Source organism: Ursus americanus, chromosome 6 (assembly GCF_024610735.1).
Source record: "Ursus americanus isolate L20-20 chromosome 6, mUrsAme1.1.p, whole genome shotgun sequence".
NCBI lineage: Eukaryota > Metazoa > Chordata > Mammalia > Carnivora > Ursidae > Ursus > Ursus americanus.
In genome coordinates this window covers 70,599,410-70,606,278 of record NC_142132.1, presented here as the reverse complement: position 1 = coordinate 70,606,278, position 6,869 = coordinate 70,599,410, and positions in this window count along the sequence as shown.

The window sequence follows — 6,869 nt, the reverse complement described above, 5'->3', positions numbered from 1 at the left end:
GACACCCACCCACCCAGTGTAAAGCGTAGCAGCAGATGATTCCTGAAGGTGTCATCCCCTTGGGGGGATGCACAGTTCTATTGGAAATAAAATTAAAATACAGACCACAGATGAAGGAAATGAATACTTTTCCTAAAAGTTTCTCTGCTAAGACTTATTTACTGAAGGGCCACCTTCCCCGTAAACCACCCAAATGGCTATCCCAAGCACTCAGATGGCTCTAAAGGCAGGGGTGGTATTTGCCACCTGGTGGCAGGTAGGGGCGGGGTGAGGACATGTTTGAGCCTATTGTGGTTTTTAAAATAATCAATCAATAAAAATGATGTCTGATGAAAAAGAAAAACACACCTTCACTGAATTTTGACTTTGGTAAAAATGTTGGGTGTGTAAAAAAGCGTTTCATTTTCTTGTAAATCACACTTCTCTGCACGTGGGTCTTTACCTCCGTAAGTAAGCCTTCCGAGCTCATCGACACCACACGTTTGTGGCCCTGGAAGGAACTCACCGGAGTCTCCATGACACACATTGCCTGAGAGGGGTGTCAGCCGTGACCAGACTGAGCCGGGGGTCGTTCATCTATCAGCCAGTGTTTGCTGAGACGTTGGGGGCTTCGATGGAATGAGTCAGGTTGGAGCTGTTCATGGATGAGGCGAATCGCAAGCAGCGAAGAAGGAAAGGAGAGATGGAAGAGGAAAAGTCACACGAGGAGAACCACCTGCCTGGGCGTAGTCATGTCTGCGTTCACTCATTGGCTCCCTCCCCCTCTCCCCTGCAGGTCTAGTTTGTGGGGCAGAATATGGGCTCTTGAATTTCAGCCCCAGCTCCACCTCTTCCTAACCTTAGCATTTAACCCTCTGACCTCAATTTAATTATCTGTGAAATGGGTTAAGGATATTACTTACCTCATGGAGTTGTTGAGGGGATTGAATGACAGAGGTCTCTAACACGCATACCTTGGGACCCAGCACATATCAAGGGCTTGATGAATTTGGGCACATCACCCCACGGTGCTGGGCTTCGGGCTGGAGTTAGAGAGTTATTTTATTTTTTATTTTTTTAAGATTTATTTATTTATTTATTTATTTGACAGAGAGAGAGGGAGACAGCCAGCGAGAGAGGGAACACGAGCAGGGGGAGTGGGAGAGGAAGAAGCAGGCTCCCAGTGTAGGAGGCTGATGTGGGGCTCGATCCCAGAATGCCGGGATCACACCCTGAGCCAAAGGCGGACGGTTAACAACTGAGCCACCCAGGCGCCCCTAGAGAGTTATTTTAAAACAGTGTCCTCAGGTTGGCTTCCAGAAACCTCTTTCTCCAACTCCCCAGCTCACTGACTCACCTCGCTGAATGGAGTGCCTTGGGCTCAGACCTCAGATGGTTTTTCTCTCTGTCCACTTACTCTCGGTAATCTTGTCCAGAATCATGGTTTCAAAATAATATTTATATGCTGACTCCAAATACCTTGCCCTCGATGTCCTTCTCTGAGTCCCGCACATCCAGCCCCCGAATTCTCTTCCCTCAGGCTTTCTTCTCTTACTAAATGGCAGTTCTTGCAGTGGCTTGGGCCGCAGACCTTGCAGGGCTGTAGACTTCAGTTTTTCTCACACACCTTCCATCCAATCTCTCAGCAAATCCTCTTGGCTCTACCTTCAAAAAAATGTAATCAGAATCTGATCACCTCTTGCCACCTGGTTGAAACCGTCATCATCTCTTGTCTGAGGCAAAGCAGAGGCTTCTGAACTGTTCTTCCAGCTTATCCCTTCTTCTCTGCAGTTTATTTTCAATGCAGCAGCCAGAATAAACCTTAAAAATATTGGCCTGATCTTGCTTCTCCTTCACTCAAACTGTTGAGATACTTTTCTATCTCCTTTAGAGTCAGATGCATGGCCGTGCTAGCTCTCAGACCTGGCTCGGACCCGTGCTCACTTCAGCCACACTGTCTTTCCGGCTATTTCTTGATCTCGCTTATCAGGCTCCTGCCTCAGGGCCTTTGCATTTGCTCTTCTCTGTTTGGAATGGTCTTCCAAGATGTATGCATAGCTCACTCCTTCACTCCCTTCAGGTCTCCACCCCAGTGTTCCTGTTGCTTGGGTAACAAATTAACACAAATTTAGTGCCTTCAAACAACCCAAAATTACTATCTTGGAGTTCTGGCTGTCGGAAGACTAAATTGAAGATGTTGACGGGGCTGGTTCCTTCTGGAGACTTCAGGAAAGAACCCGTCTCCTTGCCCTTTCCAGCTCCTGGAGGATGCCCACATTCCTCGGCTCGTGACCCCTTCCTGCCACCACTCCACCCTCTTGCTTCTGTCCCCATGTTGCCTCCTGCCTTCCTCTTATAAAGACTTAGAATTACATTGGGCTCAGCTGAGTAGTTCAGGATACTCTGGTCATCTCAAAATGCTTAACTTAATCAAACGTGCAAAGTCTCCTTACCCTGTAACATCCCATATACACAGGTTCAGAGTGTTAGAACACAGATATCTTTGGGGGGTCGTTATTCAGCTTACCACCTACCCTATATAAAAGAACCATCCCGGGGCGCCTGGGTGGCACAGCGGTTAAGCGTCTGCCTTTGGCTCAGGGCGTGATCCCGGCGTTATGGGATCGAGCCCCACATCAGGCTCTTCTGCTATGAGCCTGCTTCTTTCTCTCCCACTCCCCCTGCTTGTGTTCCCTCTCTCGCTGGCTGTCTCTATCTCTATCAAATAAATAAATAAAATCTTTAAAAAAAAAAAAAAAACCATCCCAACCTACCCCCCGTTCCCTCTTCGATTCTTCCCCTTGGCACTGTTCCCCATCAAACATTGAATGTATCTGTTGGTTTATAACTTTTTGTCTCCCCTGCACCCCAACACCTGCATGCCTTAGAGTGTAAACCCCACGAGGCAGGGCAAAGCATCCCCTGTGGCCTAATAGTGTGTGGCATGTGAACGTTCTCAGTAAATATTTGTTAAAGCAATAAATTTAGTCTCATGAGGGAAGTGTGGTGCAAAATCTTAAACAATAAGATAAGAGTCATAAAAATGTATTTGGAAGATTCAGTGGAAACACGGTCATTCGGCTGGAGAGAGAGCAGCAGGAGGGCTGCGCGGAGGAGGAAACTGAGCATGGCCAGCCACAGGGCAGGGCTTGCCAGAAGGGACCGGGAGAAGGAACAGAGCTCAACTCAGTGGGATGGATCTTGGGGGGTTAGCAAGCACAGGGATCCTACAGAAACTGTTTAGCCAGGCAAGAGGGTTCCCGCAGACAGGCACAGAGCAGCAAAACCAGGAAGAAAAGGTCAGGGGCATATGCCAACAAACGCACCAGAGTCCGAGTCAGAGGGTGATGTATCGTGAGGTGCTTTTACAAGGGTAAGAGCTGGGGCTGCAGGTAAAGCAGGACGAATCAGCTTCTCCTTGGGGTTGGCTGGTGTCAGACTCCCTCAGGGTGGCCTACAGCGATGGTGGGAATGGCTTCTGATGGCCGAACCCAGAGTGGGTGCTGGCTGTGCCTGCTCTGGCCCCCCACCTTCTCCTGGCACGGGAGGAGAGAGGAAAGGGGGGGTAGCAGGAAGGGTGCACAGCAGCACGGCTCCCCTAACAGCTCCCCGGGTGGCCGTCGGAGCTGGTTGCAGTGGTTCCTTTAGTGAAAGATTTAATGAAGAACAGCACGAAGTGGTCAAAGGCACGACTGCCTTCATGCACAGCCTGGGCCCACCAACTTGTCCTTGGATAAGTTCTGTGCTGTCTCTAAACCTCGGTCTCCTCATCTGTAGAATGGGGATAAGAAGAGCACCGACTTCTTAAGCTGACTGTGAGGGCTAAGTCAAGGGGTACATCAAGTCTCCTTGGGGCAATCACACCAATAAACCTAGAGCTTGTTTTTTATCCCCAAGCAGGACGCATCAGAGTGTGGGGTGGGGGGTGACCGACCCATCATCTTCTCTTCCCTCACCCAACACCTGAGATCTTGCCACTCAGGGCTTCCCCAGGGGCCCTCTGTGGGAACAAGAGCTCTCTAATAGGCCTTCTGGAAATCCTCATTTAAATTGCATCCCCTCCAACTCCAGAGTTCTCGATCCAAACCCCCACTGCACAGAACCTTCCCTCACCACCTGCAGTGGGAATGGATTTCCAATTGTTTGTCCCTTCCGGCGTCAGTCACGAGTCTGCATGGCTGTCCTCTGCCGGGGGTCAATGTGGGGATCTGTGGCCCCGCCTTGGCCCGGGGGGAGAGGACAAAGGAAGGCCACCAGGTTCGAGGAGCTGGAGAGAGGCTGGCATGGGAGGCCCGAGGGTGTCCAGTTCTGGTCTATCTCTAGCAGCAAAGGCCGAGGCCAGTTGTATCTAAATTAACTAAATGTTCGTGTCACCCAGTGCACCACAGGCAGGAAGGGAATGCAAATCCCTATGGCATTAGGTCCAGAGTCAAGAACAGGAAAAGGCACTGTAGGTTGTAGGGTAATGTAAAAATACCGACTTTTACTGCTCACCCTGGGATTTCTCCACCCATAGAAGCTTCACCTTACATGAAGTTAGGGACTCACTTCCCCTTGCAGATAATTTACAAAAATATCAAGACCAGCTTCTGGACACGTTTTCTCTGGTCATCTGTGAAGTATTGACCCAATACTGTTCCCCTCAATCCCAAGCTCATCCTAAGGACACAGACCTTTTCTGGGAGTTGGTTCTAGTGACTTTGGTGCAGTTACAAGCCACGGGATCCCATTTCTCCTCGGCCTTGCAGAAGTGTTATGCTGGGGTTTGTCGTGGGCTCCACAGTGGGGGACAGGAGGCAGAAGGCACCAGGAAAAACTGCGGGCTTCCTCCCCACAAGGCTGGGAAAACCTGGGGGTAGGCTGCCGGGCACGCCGGTCCCCGTAGGAAGGCCACAAGAGACAAAGAAGTCTGAAAACAGATCCCCGAAGAGGCTCCTTCCTTTGGGCAGATCTGACAAGAGCCTGGAGGTACCCTTGCTACTCTGAAATGTGTGGTAAAGGGCGTGTGCGAAACCAAGAGGGTCTAATTTCAGTGTGTGCTAACGATGTCACATGGGGTTGCTAACATGGGAGGTACTGCCTGGCTGAGCCACAGTGAATGTATTTGTAGGTCACCATGGAGGTTTGGGGAGACATGGTCACTCTATGGGGAGGGGGGAGCAAGGGACGCTGCACAGAGGAGGAGACATCAGCACTCCTCTGCCCTGCACTCCTATGTCCCACCAAGAAGGCTAATGTCTGCCCCAGTCCCCAGGCCGATCCAGACCTGACGAAGGACTTGTGAGTGCTTCTCTCATCCCACGATCTCCTCGCACCACTGAGTTCCCATGTGACTCCCTGAGTCTCCTGCCCTGCCCTGTCCTAGAACTGCTGTCCCTGGAGAAGCCTTCTAGATGGCTCCACGGCCCCTCAGTCACAGCTCCCAGCTACTCCCTCCCTTTCTTGGCCCATGCTGCCCAAGTCCACAGACTGGGCTCTCCCTTGGTCCTACTCTCAGGTGCTACTCGGTTGTCCTGCCCTCCAGCCTGGGCCTCCTCTAGGGCTGGGATCCACCTTAGGCCCCAGCGCATGGGAAGAACTCTGCCGCTTGCCTGGTTTCTTTCCCGACATCCCCTAGGGGATGGCTCTCTGCCCCAGGTTCCCTGTTGTCATGCCCTGCTCACCTGCTGAGACTCTGGGCTCCATGGTGACGACCTCTTGGCAGGTGGTGCTTGAGATCCTCAGGGATTAAGGGCTCCCCGCCATCATCTCCCGAAGCCGACTTTGCCACCAAACCAGCTGAACGAGTGCTTGTCCTATCTTAGTGGACAAGTCTTATGCCATCGTATTGGTCAGGGTTCTTCAGAGAAACAATATATACATACACACACATGCACATATACATGTATGTGTATCGCTCCTATTAGTTCTGTGATATATATTTTACATAGATAGATATAGACAGATTTTAATCAGTTGACTCATGGAGTTGTGTTTGCAGGGTCCAGGATGGAATTCCACGGAAGAGCTGATGTTGCAGTCTGGAGTCTGAAATCCGCAGGCTGGAAAATCAGGCAGGGTTTCTACATTGCAATCCTGAGGAGAATTCCCTCTTCAGAAAACCTCAGCCTTGGCCCTTAAGGCCTTCAACTGATTGGATGAGGCCCACCCACATGACAGAGGGCAAGCTGCTTTACTCAAAGTCTACTGATTTAAATGTTAGTCACCTCTAAAACATACCTTTACAGCAACATCTAGGCTGGTGTGGGTCCAAACAACTGGGTAGCATGGCCTACCCGACTGGACACATAAAATTAACTGAGGGGCCACCTTCTAAGTTCCCTCTCCTCCCCGTGCCTCCCCAGACCATGATGCTTTATCAGTTATGATGCTTTCAAATGCAAAGTCACCAGCAATCCTATTCAAATAGGCTCAAACTATAAAGGGAACTCATTGGAACTGAAAAATCCACAGGCAGGCCAGCTCCGAGTTTGACTCTCTTCAGGTTTGAAACAGCATCTCTCCGGGTCTCTTGGCTCTACCTTCCCAGTGTTGATGTTATCTTCAGTCAGGCTTCCCTTGATTGTGACATGGCTGACACACTTCTTTATTCACATCCAAGAGGAAAGAGAGCGGTACATCCCTTCCAGAACGGGGCGGGGGGGGGGGGGAAGAAAGGGGGAGCGAGCACCAAGCTTCTCTCTGGTTGGCTCAGTCCTGACATCATCACGTGACCAAGGGAATGTTCTGTTCTGATTGGCTTAGGTCTACCTTGCTCTCTCCAATCTCAGGGCAGGGGGAGGAGTTTGTCCCCATCTAGTTAGGGACCTTTTCGGGAGCCCGGGGTCGAATCAATTCCAGCAAAAGGAGTGGCTGAGGGGTGGGATGCTGGGAGCTAAGCTTAGTGTTCC